The sequence below is a fragment of the Caretta caretta genome, chromosome 14 (genome assembly GCF_965140235.1).
Source record: "Caretta caretta isolate rCarCar2 chromosome 14, rCarCar1.hap1, whole genome shotgun sequence".
NCBI classification, from domain to species: domain Eukaryota; kingdom Metazoa; phylum Chordata; order Testudines; family Cheloniidae; genus Caretta; species Caretta caretta.
The window spans coordinates 34,218,109-34,239,594 of record NC_134219.1 but is presented as its reverse complement, the minus strand read 5'-3'; the positions used below and the strand labels follow the sequence as shown (position 1 = coordinate 34,239,594).

At 50.0% G+C, this 21,486-nt stretch overlaps 1 pseudogene; it reads right to left on the bottom strand.

The window, feature by feature from the left end:
- Nucleotides 1–1,384: 1,384 nt before the first annotated feature.
- On the bottom strand, nt 1,385–20,659 carry LOC142068912 (zinc finger protein RFP-like; annotated as a pseudogene).
- Between the last annotated feature and the right edge of the window lie 827 nt (nt 20,660–21,486).

Below are 21,486 nucleotides of genomic sequence, written 5' to 3'. Positions count from 1 at the left end.
CAGAAAAAAAAAATCAAAACGATGCTCTAGGAATTATTTGGGGTAAGTGCCGTGGCCTGTGTGACACAGGAGACGAGAAAATTGGTCTAGAAGATCACAGTGGCCCCTTCCGGCCTCGGAATCCATGAAACATCGTCCCAGCTTTGTCTGAGTTCACCTTCTGCAGCCTCTTACCACATCTGCAAAGCACAGGTACCTCCCCCAAGGTGCGATGCCTCAGCCAAGACAAACTGCTGAGAAACCGCCGCAGAAGAGATTGAGTTCTTCTGCCTTCCAGCCCCGGGCCGGCTCCAGGGTGTGCTGGGAGTCTCCCTCACCCAGCCCTGGCCAGGATTCTGCTGGTATTCCAGCCTAGCTCCGTTTTGGAAACAGCTCGTGTTGGGAGGGGCTGCATCTCACGCACCCCTTAACCAAATGACTCCAGATTTGTACCCCTGACCCTTCCCTCTGCCCTCAGGTGGTGGATCAGGTTTCTAGCCCCTCAGACTGCGAATGTGAACTTAAAGAAAAAGGGATAATTTGGTTTGGGAAAGAAATGCTGCTGCAGCACCATGGTGCGGCCAGGTGCCAGCCCATAATATTACTGCAGTTGATAACGTGAGCTGGCTACTTTATTGCCAGTTTCCTTCTGTTCCTCGGCAGCTGGAAGTTGCCAACAGATTTCTTTCACAGCGAGGATGTTGTTGCTTCTTTTCTTGCCTGAGGAAAGCATCGCTTGATGCTTTGATTTTATTTACTCTTTCCTCAAGCTTTGCTTTTAGAGCTTTCGCTTAAAGTTACCCAGCTGCTTTTCTTCAAGCCCCTTCAAGGCATTTGCTGGTGGGTCTGTCTAGCCTTTCAGGGCAGAGCCGTACAGATCTAGTACCCTTGTGACAAAGTCCAAGACCAGAAGATTGAAATAAACTTTATTCTGTGAATTTACTCATCTGAATCTACAGCATCCAAATAACGAAACAGAGCAAAATAGGAGCATTGAGCTGGGGAATTGGAGGGAGAGGGAAACCCCACTATGATTTTTATATTCAGAAGTAAAGAGCAGAGGACTTTGATGGATGACCTGAAATGAGTCAGAACTTAGGCCAGGTCTACACTATAAACTTCCATGGGTAGAACCATATCGCTCAGGGCTGTGAAAAATCCACACCCCTCAGTGAGCGCAGTCGTATCGACTGAACTCCTGGGGTAGACAGCGGTACGTTGATGGGAGAGCTTCTCCCCTGGACATAGCTACTGCCTCTCAGAGGTGGATTAACTACACTGATGGGAGAAGCTCTCCTGTTGGCATAGGAGCGTCTTCACTTAAGCATTACAGCAGCGGAGCAGCACCGGTGCATTTGTTCTGCTGCAGTATTTTAAGTGTAGACCTGCTCTACCAGAGGCAGGCTCTGCTGTGACCCTGAGAGTGGCTCCTGGTTGGCCAGTTTTTGTGTGCCTGGAGGATCACAGAGTTACAGAGACAGGCATGTAAGAGGGTCGGGAAACTCCTGTCACCAGTATAATGCTAAACAAGTAAGTCTTGTCCTCTCTCATCATTTTATTGTGAGTCTCGCAGCACTTGGTGTTTTTCTTAAAGTCCCAGCAGCTGGAGTAGGTAGATTGCAAGGCAACCTCAGATTATACTACAGATACATTTCCTGCCTTCACATTTGTGTAGCAAAGATTGAAAATCGGAAACAAGAACACCCCAAAAGCTGGGAAACCAGAAGGCAAAGAAAATGACACAATATTTAAAAAGATGTTGCAGCCAATCTCATGATTCTGGGGGGCCTGACACACTTTTTGAATGCTTCAGGCTGGCAAGACTGTGATTAGAATGGCAAAGTGTGATAGCTGTAATTTATATATTACCTATGTCTTTGCTCTACTTTAAATATCTCATATTGAGTGATCCCTACTCCTCTGTCACAGGGATTAACAATATGTCGGCCAGTGAACACATAACGGTATGCTTACCAGTGAACTCAAATTCTACACGCCGGCTCCCAAAGAAGGGGATGATCTTCCCAGGGAAAGAGGATGTGAAAGTAAAGATCGTCTCTCTGCCAGAAGATGTAACGTCATAAAATGTAACTTCCTCCCCTTCATAATCCAGATAAACCCCAATGTTACTGGGGCTATGAGGTAGGGCCAGAGCAGCCTCAGGGGAGGTGAGGGCCAAGTACTCATTCTCTGTACTCTGCAAAGCCCAGATCCTGTCCTCTGGTGTACGGCTTTTCGCTCCCTCATGTATCACAGACTCTTTGGCAATGCCCAAAACCCAATTACGTTTGTTCCCCACCTCCACTTGCCAGTAACACCTCCCTGAGGTGAAGCCCTTATAGCCCAGCACACAGGCAGCAGGGTAAAACCTGTTCTGTGTCACTAAATTTCCCGTGTCTTGGTATTTCTGTATCACACTCTCATCTGTGGACACGACTGAACAGGGAATCCCCAGGTCTGGATCCGGAGTGGCCTGCACTGCACGAGGGGAGAGAGAGGCAGGAGGAGAGTGTTAAGTACCCAAAGCACCTCCCACCCGCCGATCAGCTCCTCCCCCTCCCTCCCAGCGCCTTCCTCCTGCCACGGATCCATTGTTCAGCGGTGGGCAGGAGGTTCGGGGGGGGGGGAAGAGGGAGGAGTGGGGGCAGAAAGAGGCAGGGGAAGGGGGCAGAATGGAGCCGGGCAGGAAGAGATGGGGCAGGGGTGGGTGCTTGGCGGAAGGGGTGGAGTGGGGGTGGGGCCCAGGGCAGAGCAAGGGTCAAGCACCCCCTTGGGAACTGGGGAAGTCGGCACCTCTGTGCAGGCTAAACCACTCCAGTGCTGAGAGTGAGAGAGTCTGAGGCCAGAAGGGACCATCAGGTCATCTAATCTGACCCCCGTATATCACAGGCCACCAACACCACCCAGCACCCACCTAACCCACAACCAATATTAGCCCAAAGCCTGACAGCCTACAGCCGACCGTGCTATGATGTGCCACAGGCAGAGAAGAGGAGGCACCGAGGGTCACCAGTGCCCGAGGCCCCCGCAATGCAGGGAAATGATTTGGTGAGATACCCCCAGATAATCCTGACACATCACCCGCAGCCACATGCTGCGGAGGAAGGTGAAAAGCCTCCCCCCGAATGCCACTGCCAGCTTGACCTGAGGGAAAATAGCCCTCCAGTGCCTTCCCCAATTCCCCCGTGAAAGACAGACCAGGTACCCCACGAATCACTGGGAAAGAAACTCAGAATAGCTGGTCAGCCAGGGGATGTGCTCCCAGAGTCCTAGAGCCACAGCAGCACCCGTGAGGACCCAGTTAGTGAGGTCAGGCTCAGCAGCATGGCTCCTTGCACCCAGCCCAGGCTAACTTGGGTGCTGAGCCCCAGGGTTCACTCTGCAGTGCAGACAGACCCTTACGGGCAGAGCTCAGCCCTGGGGGAGGCTAGGACCATTTCTCAGGCTCCCCAGTAGCCATGGGCTGGCTGGGGTGGGCCCTGAGTGTCAGTCCTGGGGAGCTGCCTGTTGGCTGAAGCTGAGCAGGAAATTCCCTATGGTTCCCGCCAGGCATCAAGGAGGTATTGTCAGGAGGGTGTGAGAAACTGGGATTTTTTGCAATTTTTTAATGAAGCCTGTATGTGCCTCAGTTTCCCAATATGCAGCATTGTTACCCAGTGGGTGATATGGGAGTGTTTGCTCTCAGGGCAGGCTAAGCTGCCCATGTCACTGTCTGGGGCCTGAGGTCCTCAGCAGACAATGGCAAATCCAATTGCCCGGACATGGAAACATAACGATCAGCAACCCGGAGAGCTACGGCCTTCCCCGCCTCTGTGGCTGAGCTGCATCGCCCCGGCTTGGGAACAAAGGACTAGAGGTGGGGGAGGGGTGAAGCGGAAGTTACATGCTGGCTGCAGGAAGCAGTAGGGGGGCAAAGAAGCGGACTTCCTGGGGGTGCTTGACCCTCGCTCTGACCCAGGCCCCACCCTCACTCCACCCCTTCCCCCAAGTCTCCACCCTACCCCACCTCTTCCTGCCCCTGCTCCTCCCCCACCTCTTCCTGCCCCTGCTCCTCCCCCTGCCCGAACAGTTGATCATGGTGGGTAGGAGGCACTGGGAGGGAGGGGAAGGAGCTGATTGGCAGGGCCACCAGCGGGTGGGAGGGGAGGAGGGGGAGGATCTGATCCACGGGGCTGCCGGTGGGTGCTGAGCACCCACTATTTTTTTTCCATGTGTGCTCCAGCCCCGGAGCACCTACAGAATCAGCACCTATGGTGGGGGGCACACCTGGGAGTCTGAGAAAGCAGATCAGATGGACAGGGAGACAGAGCTTGAACCACGGGGTTTGCACTGCAGGGCTGGGCACCGGCTCCCCAGGATGGACTATACTGTAACCTTCATTTCTCTGAGCTAACCAAGGTCTTCCTGTGCTGTGGTGCAGAGCAGGGGACTAATAACCCCAGGGGCTTGACAGTGACGGCGGTGGCTGAGTGTCATTGCAGGTGCTTGCAGAGCTGTGCTGCTCCCTGAGATCACAGAGGGCTCCCGCAGGGGTCGGTCTCAGGTGGACGCACTGAACACAGCTCATGTTGTGAGGCAGGAGAGCTGAAGGCCCAGAGGTCCAGCCTAAGGAGTCGGTGAAGCCACGTGGCTTACCCTGGAGGAAGAGGGGGCTGATGTTGGGGGTCTGGCCCATCGAAGGGGCTCCTCCCAGAGACTGTTCCCAAGCGGGGGCTGCAGCACGAATCCTGTGGATCCGTGGCAGAGGGGATCTCGGTCTCCTCCCCCGATCCCTCGCCCTTGCTGGGGGTGCTCCACATCCAGCAACAGAACAGAGCAGGGGAGGCAGCAGGCAGAGGACGTTAACAGGGACACCAGCTTCAGCTTTTCATGCATTTCCATGCTGCCCTATTCATCCCTCATCTCCTGGTGGAAAGTCCCCAGCCCCAGAGTACAGCACATGGGGTGAGAACCCCTCCACCCACTTGGACCAGGAGAAAGTAGCGAGCAGCCCTGCTAGAGAGACACTGGGCTCTCTGGTGCACTGGGAATTCAACTTCTCGGTGGCACTGAATGTCCACACCCGAGGGATGTGTAACAGTCATCCAATGCACTACACACATTTTGGGGAGGGAGCATTGTGTAGAGGTTAGAAGCCAGGACTTCTGGGCTCTCTTCCTCACTCTGCTACTGACATGCTGTGTGACCTCAGGCATGTCCCTTCCTCTCTCTGCAGTCCAGCTTCCCTTTTTGTCAAATGGGCATAAAAGATGCCAGGTATTCAGACGCTGTTGTGGGGGGCCAGATAGGTAACTGTGAGATCCGAAGAGAGCCCCTTCCCCAGCTTCCAGTGGTGCTCATGGGACAAGGATGGGGACACAACACGGTTGCAAGTGTGGTGTTCAGTAATCGTGCTCGGTGCATGATGTTTGAATGAAGCCTTCTTTATCCAGGGTTCTGTATCACAGAGCTTCTGCTATGCTCCTCCTTCCTGTCTGGGAAGTCAAACCACTTAAAGGGACAGTTCCCAGTACCACAGGGAGCACCAACCTCCAGGGAGAGACAATACTCCTTGAACTGACGGATAAATTCATGGAAGATAGGATACTAATAGCCACTGATGGACCTGTCTTCTGACAGTGGCCAATGCCAGGTGCTTCAGAGGGAACGAACAGAACAGGCGATCATCTAGTGATCCAGCCCCTGTTGCCCATTCCCAGCTTCTGGCAAACAGAGGCTAGGGACACCATCCCGGCCTATCCTGGCTAACAGCCATTCCTGGACCTATCCTCCATGAATTTATCTTGTTCTTTTTTGAACCCTGTTAGTCTTGGCCTTCACAACATCCTCTGGCAAGGAGTTCCACAGGTTGACTGTGCGTTGCGTGAAGAAATACTTCCTTTTGTTTGTTTTAAACCTATCGCCTCTTAATTTGAAAAATATGAAAAAAGAAAAGGAGTACTTGTGGCACCTTAGAGACTAACAAATTTATTTGAGCATAAGCTACAGCTCAAAGTGAGCTGTAGCTTATGCTCAAATAAATTTGTTAGTCTCTAAGGTGCCACAAGTACTCCTTTTCTTTTTGCGGATACAGACTAACATGGCTGCTACTCTGAAATTTCATTTGGTGACCCCTAGTTTTTATGTTATGAGAAGAAGTAAACAACACTTCTTTATTTACTTTCTCCACACTCGTCATGATTTTATAGACCTCTATCATATCCCTGCTTAGTTGTCCCTTTTCCAAGCTGAAAAGTCCCAATCTCATTAATCTCTCCTCATATGGCAGCTGTTCCATACCCCTAATAGTTTTTGTTGCCCTTTTCTGAACCTTTTCCAATATATCTTTTTTGAGATGGGGCAACCACATCTGCACGCAGTATTCAAGATGTGGGCGTACCAGGGATTTATATACAGGCAATATGATATTTTCTGTCTTATTATCCATCCCTTTCCTAACGATTCCCAACATTCTGTTTGCTTTTTTGACTGCCGCTGCAGTCCTGATTCTCTGCCTGGTTCAGTACTGGCCTTAGCGTGGTCTCCCCGCAAGGGACCTTCCACCAGCTGGAGATGGATAGAGCCCAGCACGAGTCCATGCTCCTGACGCTAGGGTGAGAGGGAAGTATAGCACAGGAACTGGTGGGAGACACTTCCTTAACTCTTTATTTCCCAGTTTTCAGAGGTTGAAATATGGGTTCCTTTCATGTTCTGGGAGAGTACAAGGCACTGATGGTCAACCTGCACTCTGTGTTAATGATGTTTTCCAGTAGTGAAGCTTGTCTTTCCTATAAAAAATAAAAATAGAGCAAATTTCTAGTCCTTATAATTGCCGAGAGAAGCAGAAAAATGTGACCTGAATGTGCCCTAAAGGCTGATTATTGGACCTAAAAAATGTACCCTACTTTCCAATTGTAAATAGTATGTGCACGTTCATACATCACAAAATGGGAATGGGCGATGGGCTGGATGATTCCCTGTTCTGTTCATTCCCTCTGGGGCACCTGGCATTGGCCACTGTCGGAAGACAGGATACTAGGCTAGATGGACCTTTGGTCTGACCCAGTCTGGCCATTATGATATAATGGTTCCTTCTAACCTTGGAATCCATAGCTCTGTATTGGTGGAAACCTCTCTTGTTTGAATTCAGAAGTGTCTTCTAAAAAATTAATCCGGAGATTTTAATTAATAATTGTCGTAGGAAAATATCCTTATGAAAACTTACCCTCTTTCTCTGCCTTGCAGATCAGAAAGTTCAGTTGATAGGGCAGGGTCTCTAGAGCAAGAAAAGATCAGAGGAGAGGTGATTTGCCCCTTTCTTGAAGGAAAATAGCCTCATGAAAACGGGGCTGGATTCACAAAGAAACTTAGGCAAGCTGACGCTTAGCATCACAACACCCAACGCTTAGGCACCTAGAAAGTCACTGTGATTCACAAAGCCAGAGTCAGGCTCCCAGGCAATCTGCACCATGAATGGGGAGAGAGATGCGCCTTGGAATGAGCTTCATAAAAGCCAGCATGCTAGGCGACTCCCTGCTTACGCCAGCCAGTGGGAAATGCCAAGGTGTGGGGGTGTGCTAAGCCCTGGCCCCCTCAGGGAGTTCGGCGACCGAATCTGGGCAGCACCGTAGGCGCCTCCCTCGGCGTGGGATTCTCAGCTGCGAGCCCTCTCTTGATGACCGGCACCTGTGCCATTTTTTTTGGCAAGAAGCCTGGCGGGGGAAGGAAACCCACCTCGCTCGTAACTTTTAGCCCTGTGGTTAGAGCACTCAGCTGGCCTTTGGGAGACCCCTGGTTCAAGTCAAGCCTGTGCCGCAGAGGGAGCAGGGATTTGAAATGGGATCTACCACCTCTCAAGGAGCGCCCTAATCTCTGGGCTGCAGGATTGTCTGATACTGGGTGCCCACATGCTCTCCTGTGGGAGAGGTTCCACTGGGGATAATCAATAATTCATTGGGCCAGAGGCAGAGAGAAATCATGAGAACGTCCCAGGTGGTTAGAGCACGCTCTTGGGAGGGATGCCCAGAAGCCTGTCCTGCTGCTCAATTATTTATACACAGTGGATCAGATTCAAAAGGGGCAACAGAGAGGCCTATATCAGACCCCTGTTGGAATCCCTTCTTCCCCTCAGGGGGACAGAGGATTGGAACTGGGGATCTCCCACATCCCAGGTCAGTACCCTAATCACAGAGCTATACATTATAAGTGAGCTCCTCTTTCCCTAGAGCCTGCTTCTTTTGGGTAAGTTCACATATAGGGCCTGAGTCAGTAAGCATGCTCAGAGCAGGCATTTGAGATTGTGGCCCTGTAGGTGAGTTAGGAGGAGGAACCCCTTTCTTTCCCCAGTTCGTGTAGCTCTCTGGGGCTCAGGTGTCTTGGTAGCTGGACTGGAACTGCAGTGCACATGCACAGAGGCAGAAACATAGGTGCCTAGGGGACTTTTACCGCAAAAATAGAGGTGATGAGTAATTTTAGGCACCTACAAGGTTTGGTTGCAGCTGAGTGGGGGTCTTTGTGAATCCCAGTGTGGTCTGATTCTGGGACTGAGGCGCCTAAAATGGCAAGTAGACCCCCTCACCCGAAGTCCTTTTGTGAATCTAGCCCATACCCTTTCTCTCTGCATTTGAGCTCAGTTCATAGGGCTGGGTCTCAAGAGAAAGGAAGGATTGGAAGAGAGGTGATTTCATGTTGTCTTGACTCTGGTGACATTTCTACCGTTAATTAATGTAACCGTGATTGAGAGAGACAAGCTTTGGAGCTTACTCAGAGCTCTTCTTCAGGTCCGTGTAGCTCGAAAGCTTGTCTCTGTCACCAACAGGAGTTGGTCCAATAAAAGCTATGTCCTCCCCCACCCTGTCTAATATCCTGGGGCTGACATGGCTGTCGCAGCACGGCATGGAACCGTGCTGTAATTCTGAGAGACAGCCCAAAGGAAAAGACCACAGAACGAGAGGCAGATTGGAATGGGGAGACCTTTCCAGTGAGACCAAACTAAAGTGAAATCATCATCCAAAATATATCGTCCATCTCCTGCCTTACTCCAACGATCTCAAAGCACTCGGTGGCATTCACTAATTAGCACAACAAGGTAGGTTGGCCATTATTTCCTCCTTTTTCAAGATGGAGGAACTTGAGGTACAGAGTCTGGGATTTTCAAAAGGGCTGAGGCCACGTGGTGGCCAACTCCCATTGACAGTCAGAGAGAGATGGGGCCTAAATCCCTTAGGTCCCTTGGAAAATCCCAGCCATGGAGGTGAAATTCAACATTTTCTAAAACATCTGGCGATTGTGTGTCTCTGAAATGCTGAGTGGCCAATTTTGACACCCATGGTTGGGTCTGAGACAATCCAAGTGGAGGCCTGGCAAACTGGCATCAGCCCTGAGCCCTCCCCATCCCACCCACAGACGTCTAGCTGTGACGAGCTGAGAACTAATAGGCCAGAGTCCATCTCCTTCCACAGTCAGAGGCACATCTCGATGTGCCATCGCCATATCATGAGCCCAAATAACTGTTAAGTTACCTCTGAATTTCTTCAGAGCCTCCTGTAGACAAACATTTCTTTGGGAAGAGACGCCAACTCTCTCGCTCACATCCTGTGACACAGCCATTGGTTTCTCTAACTTCACCTTCTCACACCTGGGGGGGAGGGGAAGGGGGAAACACCCTAAATCTTTTCTTTCTTGAGAATGAGCTACCAGAGGCTGCTCTCTTGTGGGCTCAATGAGAGCCCCTAACTCCCACTGGTGAGACAATTCATCTCCTCACTGGCATTTTTAAATGCCTAGCTCCTCCAATGGGAGTTAAAGAGAGTAAGGGGTCCACAGGCTGCCCCTCAGAGAGAAGGGCCTAATCTCATGGGAAAGGATGCTCCAGTGGTTAAGAGGTTGCTGTAGGACTCTGGAAACCTATGTTCCACTCCCTGCTCTGCCACAGCCTCCCTGCATGACCTTGGGCAAGTCACTTAAGGCTTGATTTTTAAAGGTGCCTCCTGGGATTTTCAAAAGCACCTAATCAAGTCAGGCTCCCAACTGCCACTGATCACAATGGAAGGTGCCTAACTCGCTTAGCTGCTTTGGAGAACCCCACCAAGTGCCTAGCTACGTCTCAGGTGACTAAATGCCCTGCAAAATCTGACCCTGGGGGGAAAGTCCCCTTCTAGCACCACGACGCGTGAGGGGGAGTGGGAAGGAGTCACGTACCTGCTCCAGGTGCTTTTGATGTCCTAGAAAAGAGAAAGAGTTCAGTCCCAAGTGCCACAAGATGCGGATCGCTTCTGCTCTGCAGGGGACTTGCTTTGCCATCCCTAGTTGAGCTCGAGATGCAGTTCTCTGCAGTTAGCAACTTCAAAAGTCCATTCACAGATTTCGATGGAATGGGACCCCTAAGCACACACCATGACTGTGGGTTTTCTCCTTCTAAATTCTATGGCATTTGCTCAAACAGACTGATCAGACGCATGAATCCTTGACTGCCACATGCAACTGCTGTGTCCAGAGCGTTTGCCTTTCTCCATGTATGCAATTCTGCTCAGCAGTTCTGGAAGCTGGATTCATTCTCATTTCTTAATAGGCCCTGCAAAGAACTTTGCTTTCCTAATCTCTCACTTCCTAGAAAGTGGAGTTGTGCCTTTTATTGCTTTCATATCGTTAGGGCCCTTCATTTTCAGTTTTTATTTTAGTTAATTTTTCCTGGGATTTTATCAGTGTTTATTACCACAATAAAAACAGGTGCAAATCAGTGCAGAAAACTATTAAGTTTTCTGGTTAAATATCGGGGTTTGTTTTGGTGGATGGAAAGACAGGGAGAAAAAGTATTCAGTAGATGAATGCTTTGAATTCTGTTCATCCCTGTGGTTTGCTGCAGAACTAAAACAGAACTCAAAGCACAAGGGCCCCCCTGAGTTTAAGAAAACAATATATCTGAAATCCCCAAATAAAACGTTTCATTTGAACAAACAGGTTACTGGTGTAGAATCATAGAATATCAGGGTTGGAAGGGACTTCAGGAGGTCATCTAGTCCAAGCCCCTGCTCAAAGCAGGGCCACTCCCCAGCTAAATCATCGCAGCCAGGGCTTTGTCAAGCCTGACCCTAAAAGCCTCTAAGGAAGAAGATTCCACCACCTCCCTAGGTAACCCATTCCAGTGCTTCACCACCCTCCTACTGAAAAAGTTTTTCCTAATATCCAACCTAAACTTCCCCCACTGCAACTTCAGACCATTACTCCTTGTTCTGGCATCTGGTTACCACTGAGAACAGTCTAGATCCATCCTCTTTGGAACCCCCTTTCAGGTAATTGAAAGCAGCTATCAAAAAATCCTCCCCCATTCTGCTCTTCTGCAGCCTAAGCAATCCCAGTTCCCTCAGCCTCTTCTCATAAGTCATGTGCTCCAGCCCCCTAATCATTTTTGTTGCCCTCTGCTGGACTCTTTCCAATTTTTCCACATCCTTCTTGTAGCGGGGGGCCCAAAACTGGACACGGTACTCCAAGTGAGGTCTCACCAATGCCGAATAGATGGGAATGATCACGTCCCTCAATCTGCTGGCAATGCCCCTACTTATACAGCCCAAAATGCTGTTGGACTTCTTCACAACAAGGGCAGATTGTTGACTCATATCCAGCTTCTCGTCCACTGTCACCCCTAGGTCCTTTTCTGCAGAGCTGCTGCCTAGCCATTCGGTCCCTACTTTGTAGCAGTGCATGGGATTCTTCTGTCCTAAGTGCACTTGTCCTTGTTGAACCTCATCAGATTTCTTTTGGCCCAATCCTCCAATTTGTCTAGGTCCCTCTGTATCCTATCCCTACCCTCCAGCATATCTACCCCTCCTCCCAGTTTAGTGTCATCTGCAGGTGCAATTGCTGAGGGTGCAATCCACACCATCCTCCAGATCATTAATGAAGATATTGAACAAAACCGGCCCCAGGACTGACCCTTGGGGCACTCTGCTTGACACTGGCTGCCAACTAGATATGGAGCCATCGATCACTACCTGTTGAGCCCGACAATCTAGTCAGCTTTCTATCCACCTTATAGTCCATTCATCCAGCCCATACTTCTTTAACTTGCTGGCAAGAATGCTGTGGGAGACCATATCAAAAGCTTTGCTTAGAACGATTAGTCTATAAATATTCACCTTCGATAACTGGGCCGCACCATTTGCAGCGCATACGCTCAACTTCATCCTTTTCTCCTGTTGTTGTTTCTTTAACCCTTTTGAATACTTCCTTGTGTTCTGAAATGTATTCTGATGTAGATTTTCATTTTCTTCCCATTTTAGTGCGTCAAATCTTTAACCCATTGTCTACTAACAGTTTGAAATGTGTACTTGGTGGGTGTGTGATTTATCAGTAGGTTCAGACGCACACGCACTTCAGAGCTTGCGTGCGTGCCCGTTGGTTTATTGTGTGCATCTGCTAGAACAATACGCTCTTTCTTCAGCGGGCAGCTTTGCATATACACACAGACTAATGTATTATCGGAATACAGAGATCTCATGCAATGTATTGTATTTTCTTAATAAAACAAGTTTTTTGTATATATTTGAATGATAAAAAAGTAGGATGAAAATCAGAAAAACCTCAATAATACTTTTTTGTAAAACCCAGAAATTTTTTGGTAAAAATTGGTTTAAACTGAAAATGAAGGGGCTTACACAGGATGTCTCAAAAAGGCCTGAACCATCTGCCTTTAAAACAGCAAAACTGTTTCCACATTGGAAATATTAGAAATGTCACATTTTGTTTTCCCTCACTTCGCTAAAGGACACACTGACAGTCTCCATTGTGGAGTAGGACCTCTCCAAGAACTTAATAAACTCCAAAGCTAATCAATCAGAATCTCTCCCTTCCCTGGGCAGGGATCTGGGTGTCTCTAACTGTCTCACCTGCAGGAATTCACTTGTTGGCTGCTGACACTTCTCTTCTATCTCACTGATCAAGTCACCGAGACGGGAAATCTTTTCAGACAGTTTGGTGACATTTTCATCCTGTATCTTCACAATTTCCTTGTCCAGCTCTTCCAGTTGGGCCAGCAGGAGTCGCTCTTGCTCATCCAGGAACTGCCGCAGTTGCTCAAATTCAGACATGATCTTCTGCCTCTCAGCTTCTATCTTTCCCTATAATGAAGGGACACAAACAGGAAAGGACAGATCAAGGACAAGGGTTGCCAGATGTCCAGTTTTCAACTGGGAAGTCCAGTCAAAAGGGAAACCTGGCAGTGTCCGGTCAGCACTGCTGACTGGACATGAGAAGTCCGGTTACCCACAGTAACTGGCTTCCACCACCAGAGGGCGAGAAGAGCAGCAGCTGCTGCTGGAGCCTGGAGGAGCACTCAGGGATGGCTCCATGGGCGGGAGAAAAGTACCGGCATCTCCCCCATCCCGCTCCAATCACCCCTCCATCCCTGGAGCGTGGCTCTCCCCCTCCCACCCTGCCCCAGTCACCTCCACCACACCCCTAGAGCTCTGCTCAGCTGGCAGGGGGAGGGAGGTGGAGAGAGCAGCAAGCGACAGTGGGAGAGGGACAGAGGAGTGGGGGGCGGGGCCTCGAGGGAAAGTGGCGGCAGGGCACAGGGCAGGTTCCAGTGCTTAGCATCCGGTTTTCACCAATGAGAAAGTTGGACATCCCAGACTCTCCCCATGTCCCTGATAGGAACAGTTCTTAGAGCCCTCTTTTCATATCAACCTACTACAAACACATGGTTGAGATTTCAGGAGAATATGCCTGACAGTCTCTCAGCTGGCCTGAATGAACAACATGTTCCGAAGTGCCTTCGGGACGTACGCCTCCAGTTCCCATTTTCAAAAGGTCACTTTGGATGCTAAGGAGCCTAAGTTTCTTTGAAAGTGACTTTTGAAAATAGGACAGCTCTCCCTGCATTTTAAGCCCCTAAATACCTTTGAGAATCTGGCCCTTAACCACTTGCAAAATTGTTAACCCTAGGCTCCGAAATCACTTAGGCACTTCTGAAAATGGCACCCAATCTCTCTAAAATGATGAGTTTTCAGGTCTGAGTGGCTTAGTATATTCTGTTGATCATCTAGAATCTTCCAATAGCAGAAAGGTTGGAAGGGGGGAGGTCTGACTCAGAATCAGAAATACATTGGCAGAGAGTTGTGGAGAAGACTGAAGAAGGAAAGGGTTCTGCTGGTTATCCACATAAAACACCAGTTACAAAACACACCATGCAAAATGCTTCTTCTCCAGCTTTTGCATGTTTCATCTGGCATTCTGTTAATTACACTGTCCCAGAGGAAACCAGTTGTGCCTGGTGGAGATTCAGGAGGAAGATTTCTGAGATACAAAACAGCTACTGGGTGCCTAAGTCCTACTGACAGTCCATGTGAATTAAGCACCTAATCACCATACGTGCCTTTGAAAATCTCCCCTGAAATCAGTGTTTGTAGCTGGATGTGTGGGGAATAAGATCAGTGCTTTGAGTTGAAACTGGAAGCCAGTGGAGGAATCAGCCCAGAGGGATGATAAACAAAGATAAACATGATCACACCCTGCAAGGGTGTCTCAACAAGAGACAAAGTGCTTGAGGTTATCAAGATGATGTTTAAAAAAAAACGTGAACGATACAGAGCAGAACAGTGGTTCTCAAACTTTTTTACTGGCGACCCCTTTCACATAGCAAGCCTCTGAGTGTGACCCCCCCTAATAAATTAAAAACACTTTTGAATATTTTTAACACCATTATAAATGCTAGAGGAAAAGCGGGGTTTGGGGTGGAGGTTGACAGCTCACGACCCCCCATGTAATAACCATGCGACCCCCTGAGGGGTCCCGACCCCCAGTTTGAGAACCCCTGGAGTAGACGTTTCTGGATACCAGGGAATAATGTACGGATTATCAAGGGGAGCGAAGTTCGGTTTCCGATCGAGAGGCGTAAGGAATCCATACTCTGCAATATCCCCGATTGGGGGTAAGAGGTTAAGGGGTCAAAGTACAGACACTGAGACATGAGGGTACGTTGTTCATAGAATAGCTATGTTCAGGTGTGGTGTATAATGGGTGGACACAATCATGAGGATGGATTGACCCTCATTTTGTGAGATTTAACGTTCAGTGAGTTTATGGTTCCAGTTCATATGGTCCAACGGACAAAGTCTCTCGGTCCCCAATACATCACAGCTAACCCTGATCGGAGCTTGACCTTGCTCCCAGTTAGCACATTTTATCTCAGTTTAACTGGACAAGGTGAACCCTACACACCACACTAGGGTCAAATTAAACTAGGTTCAAAATGTTTGCCTGTGAGGGCCTTGCACCAGAACAAAGACATTACATTAAAAAGTGATTTGAGGTACATCTGTACTACACAAATGTTGTGGTGGTGTGTAGAGGACGTACACTATATGCACCCGCTAACATGGGCATAAATAGCAGTGTAAATGGCGAGGCATGGCTTAAGCAAGTAGAGTCGCAATATGCCTGAACCCTCTGGGTATAAACCCTACACACAGGGCTCTATACACCCCCAAGCAGGGCCTCCCCCATCTACACTGAGTGTCCCGCTGCGTCCCCAGTGCCAGAGCCTTTCCCCACCACAGGAAAAGGCTCCAGGGAGTGGAGGAAGGCTCCGGCCGCTCCGCTGCCTCCCCCTGCTGGAGTCTTTTATTCACACATGTAGCTACACATGACAGTGTGGACACAGCCTGTTTCTCACTGTGCTGTGTAGCTACACATACCCTACAGGATGCCCCCAGCGGTGTGCCGTGTAGATGTAGCCATAGCTAAATCAAAGCAGTGCTGCGTGTAGACAAGGGCTGACACTCTCCCCACAGAGAGAAATATCACCCCTGACTGATGTAACTTCTGGACCATAACAATGGGGACCTACCAGATATTCCTGGCTTTGCGTCTCTGCATCCTGTTTCCACTCCAGAAGTTCTCCTCTCTCTTGCTTCAGTGTGTTCAACTGGGTTTGAATTTGTTCCTGAGGCAAGAAAAACAATGTTGGGGGTGGAGGGGAAGGTCAACCTGCTAAGGAGTCTGTCCTCTGTGCAATTTATATACATTGCAGTGCTGATTTCATTATCTGAAGCTGGGATTTTCAAAGAAGTCTCATGAAGTTGGGTTCTCAACTACCATTGATTTTCCATCTCCCTCTCAAGTTGCTCTAGGACGGTGCTCATGGCAATGTCACAATTGACTCTTGAGAGGTGGGAGATTCAAATCTCTTCTCCTCACCAGGCAGAGGGAGAACTTGAACTGGAGTCTCCCACATACAAGGTGAGTGCCCTACCCCCAGGCTAATGGTTATGAAGAAAGTCTTCAACCTAGGGGTGACAGTGGATGAGAAGCTGGATATGAGTCAGCAGTGTGCCCTTGTTGCCAAGAAGGCCAATGGCATTTTGGGATGTATAAGTAGGGGCATAGCGAGCAGATCGAGGGACGTGATCGTTCCCCTCTATTCGACATTGGTGAGGCCTCATCTGGAGTAGTGTGTCCAGTTTTGGGCCCCACACTACAAGAAGGATGTGGATAAATTGGAGAGAGTCCAGCGAAGGGCAACAAAAATGATTAGGGGTCTGGAACACATGACTTATGAGGAGAGGCTGAGGGAACTGGGATTGTTTAGCCTGCAGAAGAGAAGAATGAGGGGGGGATTTGATAGCTGCTTTCAACTACCTGAGAGGTGGTTCCAGAGAGGAAGGTTCTAGACTATTCTCAGTGGTAGAAGAGGATAGGACAAGGAGTAATGGTCTCAAGTTGCAGTGGGAGAGGTTTAGGTTGGATATTAGGAAAAACTTTTTCACTAGGAGGGTGGTGAAACACTGGAATGCGTTACCTAGGGAGGTGGTAGAATCTCCTTCCTTAGAAGTTTTTAAGGTCAGGCTTGACAAAGCCCTGGATGGGATGATTTAATTGGGGATTGGTCCTGCTTTGAGCAGGGGGTTGGACTAGATGACCTCCTGAGGTCCCTTCCAACCCTGATATTCTAGGATTCTATGATTCTTCCCCGGCCACGTTGTGCGGAGCAACACAGGTGCAGAACTCCATCTTGCATGAAACAGCTTAGGTAGCTAAGCCACTCGACTCCAGGAGAGGGGTTCCCAGGTGTGGATCAGAGACAGGCCCATTCCTAAACCAAACTCTGGGGGAGTTGGGGCTTAGGACACACCCCTCTCATCAGTATCTCCGGAGGGCTAGCATGCTGGCTTTTGTGGATGCCTCTCTCCCCCCAAATGCCTAATTCAGGATTTGTTGTTCCAAACTGTACCAGATGACTGGAGGATAGCTGATGGAAAGCCAGCTTTTTTAAAAAGGCTCCAGAGGAAATCCTGGCAATTACAGGCCGGCAACCGTAAGGGCTTGTCTGATTGTCAGATGCTGGGACTGGGCAACAGGGAATTAATCCTTTGGTAACTGCCGGGTTCTGTTCATTCCCTCTGGGGCACCTGGCATTGGCCACTGTTGGAAGACACGATACTGGGCTACATGGACCACTGGTCTGACTCAGTGCAGCCGTTCTTATGTCCTTAGTGATTTTCTAGGTGTCTAAAAGTTAGGCATTGCAGTGCTGAGCATCACAACACCCAAGTGCATTTGGGGATTCGGGCCTAAATCTCCTTTGCAAATGGGACTTCGGCTCTAAAGTCAGTTGGTGCTCTTGAAAATGTGCTTGAAGGATCTTCTTCTGTAATTCCCGGGGGGTGAGGTGTTGCAGAGCCACAGAGAGGATTTAAAAGCACAGCTCCCGTTCATTTCATGGCAGCTGGGCATCTCAGGCCCCATTCTCAGCCCTGCTTCCTTTCCTTCTATGCTGTATATGTCATGCTGCCAGGGAAGAGAGAGGCCTTTGGGGGCACCAGACCTAATATAGAGACCTAGGGACTCTGTCTAGAACAGCCGTTTGCATCCAGCGAATCCTCCAAGTGCTGCAGGGCAAAGGGTTGAAGTCGTATCCATTTTGCAGCAGTGTAGGGTAGGGTGCCCTGCTCCCATGCAATGACAGAGAAAACTATATGAAGAAAGCTGGACATCAGAGAGTTAAAGCTGAGCAACTTAAAGGGAAGGGAGTTTTGGTAAGAATGTTTAACACACTTTTAAAAAAAATAGTACATTAAACTCCGGTGCCTAATGAACACTTGGGAGAAAGAGACTCCTGGTTAAAAATCCAACACACTCACAAGGTGCATAAATATTGTGCTCGATTGTTCGGCATAGGGGAAAGGGCTTGTTCAACATGGTCCTGGGAATCAGCCATTTTCTTCCTTTAATCTTATTGTGGCACTACTACAGCCCACTTTGTCCTTACAGCTAGCGTGGCGTTCAGCACAGCGGATTCTGCCCCGAGGGGATTGCTCTGTCCAACAGGCTTTTTAAGGTTCCAATCCACTTGGGCTTCATGGGCCCTAGAATGTTGCAAAACTTCAAAGGTTGTAAGGGCAGGACGTGAGCCACTGGTTCAGGGAGGCTAACCCCCAGTCCAGCCCCTTCTGCCAGAGACCCCCCCAGACCAGCCACGGGGGAAGAGCTGCAGATCCCCGTCAGGAAGCAAGAGGGAGTCTGGGGGTGGAGGGGGCCACGCAGGGCTGTGCCTCCCCTGGCCCGTCATACCCGTCGCCCATGATTTCTGCTTCAGGAGCAGCGAAGTGACCATCCCGGGAAAACGGGAATTCATCATCCTGGTTTTTCCTTGAGGAAAAAGTTACGCAGATTAACCTTTGTTTCTTAAACAGAAATCTTTCAGGGCACCTTCTGCGACAGAAAGTAGCAGAGAACAAACTCCTTGAGAACACTGCTGACCATGTGTTATTTTCCTGAGGCTCGCCTGAAAGCAGCGGTCATCAGCTGTGAAATGCTCAAGCTGGGGCGCTACGCCTCCAGTCTGCAGCTGCGCTGAGATGTTGGTAATGTGACGGTAGAGAACTGCATGACAGGAGTGATGAGAGGCAGTGTGGTCTAGTGGCTAGGGTACTAGGATGGGCATGGGGAGGCCAGGGTTTAATTCCTGGCTCTCCTACTGAGCTGCTTTGTGAGCTTGGTTAAGTCACTGCCGCTTCTGTGCCTCTGTTTCCCTCCCACTCCTTTGATTTGTCTCCGAGCATGCCCACCAGATCAGGCCCCGTAGAGGAGAGAAGCAGAATGCCTGGTTTTCCCCAGCTCATGGATTGCTCTGGGTGTGGCCAGGAGACAGGCAGCCAGATGCCATGGGGGGCAGCTGTGCACATGCCCAGAGACAGAAACACAGGCACTGAAAGAAGTTGTACCCTGAATACACAGGCACTGAGTGAGTCTGGGCTCCCCCATAATGACAGGTTTCAGAGTAGCAGCCGTGTTAGTCTGTATTCGCAAAAAGAAAAGGAGTACTTGTGGCACCTTAGAGACGAACCAATTTATTTGAGCATAAGCTTTCGTGAGCTGCAGCTCACTTCATCGGATGCATAAAAGTGGATTATCATACACATTGTAAGGAGAGTGATCACTTTAGATAAGCTATTACCAGCAGGAGAGTGGGGTGGGGAGAGAAAACCTTTTGAAGTGATAAACACCCATTTTTTCATGCTCTGTGTGTATAAAAACATCCTCACTGCATTTTCCACTTTTATGCATCCGATGAAGTGAGCTGTAGCTCACGAAAGCTAATGCTCAAATAAATTGGTTAGTCTCTAAGGTGCCACAAGTACTCCTTTTCTTTTTGGGCTCCTACAGGAATTCTGGGGATTGCAGTGGAGCCGAAAACTGGCATTTAGGTGCCTAAACTCCAGATTTATCCACTTAAATCTGGGGTATAGACACCTTAAGTACCTTTCAGAATCCCCAGCCTTTGTCTATCTTGACTGTTTACATCAGTGGTCCCCAAACTGGAGCATGGAGGAACATTTGAGGGAGCATGGCAGGGCCAAGACCAGCCCCCACAAGGGGCAGGAAGGGAGTGCCACTCAGATCTGCTATGGCCCCTTTGGCCCTGGCTCCTACCCCAGCTCCACTCCCAGCCCCAGTCTTGACCCTGGCTCTGCTCCCAAACCCAGTTTGAGCCCCCGACTCCCGGCAGCCCCACTTCCAACCCCAAGACACCCCCACAGCTGTGGCCCCAGCCTCTGACTGTGGCCCCACTCACAGCTCCTAACCGCAGCTGCGGGTGGGGAGGCATAGCCAGGGTAAGGGAGAGCCTGAGGGGAAAAATTTGGGGACCACTGGTTTAGACTGTCTGTGTGTTTGTACAGAGCCTCGCACAACAAGGGCCCTGATCTCGGTGCCTTTAGAAGCTATTGTAATAAAAATTGCAAACATGCCCAAACCGAAGTAATTACCCTGCACAGCAGATTCCTACCTTGTAGGCCTGGGCAGCCTCCTCTGTGGGGACCACCCTGTGAGTACGGTGAGCCTGGGACTCTCTGCAGATCACACAGATGAGCATTTGGTGCTGGTTACAGAAGAGTTTGAAAAGCTCCTGGTGCACCTTGCACCAACTTCTCCTGCTGCTGTTTGGAAACTCAGCTGCTTGGCTATTTCTACAAAGTTCCCCAGTTGTCTGTTCGGCCTGAGGGTCCTCTGGGGAAAGGTCTCTCTGCACTGAGGACAGGAGACAGCTGTATCCGATCCCTCCCAGCACTGGGCGATGCAGGCTTGGCAGAAACTGTGCCCGCAATCTAAAAACACGGGATCCTTATAAAAACTCAGACAGATGGAGCAAGTCGCTTCATCTCGGAAGCTTTTCAGAGGATTCACTGCAGCCATGGCTCCCTGCAGACAGTGTCACAGGGATCTAAGATGTGGCTTAACCCCAACTGGGCGTTTTTCACGTGGCTTCTTTGGGGGCTTTTTTGGCTGCTTTTTTTTTTTTTTTAAATGTCCTGCCGGAGAACATGATTGGCTCCCTGTTGCCCAATCCCTCTCCCAACACCCAAAGCAAGGAGAGGGGAAGAAACCAGGACTCTGAGACTGACAGTGCCCAGGGCCAATGGGGGAGAGGCCAGTGCGACAGGTCAGCCCGATAGGGCATTACAGATGAAGGAGGGAACCTGGAATCCAGCTCAGTCAGCTGTGGGTTGGGTTCGTCTTCCCTAAATGAGGTCCTCGGGGTGAGAGTGTTGCATGCATGCGTGTGTGTGTGTCCGTGCCCTGCAGTGCCTACTCTCTCCCCACCGCCTGCCTCCTGCCTGGACTGCTCGGGGGGTTGGGTGAGCTGATAACAGTGGGCTGTGATCAGTGATCTTTCTGTTGGTGCATTTCTGGTGGTGGTGTTGCACCTGCACGGGGGAGGGAGGACGCAGGCAGTGGGTGACAGGGGGTTGCAAAGCTGGGGGGGGCTGCAGCATAGCTTGGGCCAAGTTGGGGCCGGGGAGGACTGGGGAGTGGCCAGGCTGGGTTTGGGGGTTGTGGGGGGAGGGAGTGGCGTGCACAGCACCACCGCTGTTGGCCAGTGATGCTTGGGGCATTTCTGGTGGGGTGGTGCGCTGTTGAGGGGGGTCTTTTGGGGGTCCGGTGGTAATACGGCTGTACTAGCGGTCGGCCACTGGCATGACGGACATGGAGCGGTGCCGACCCAAAGCAGATTGGCTTGTTTTGGGTGAT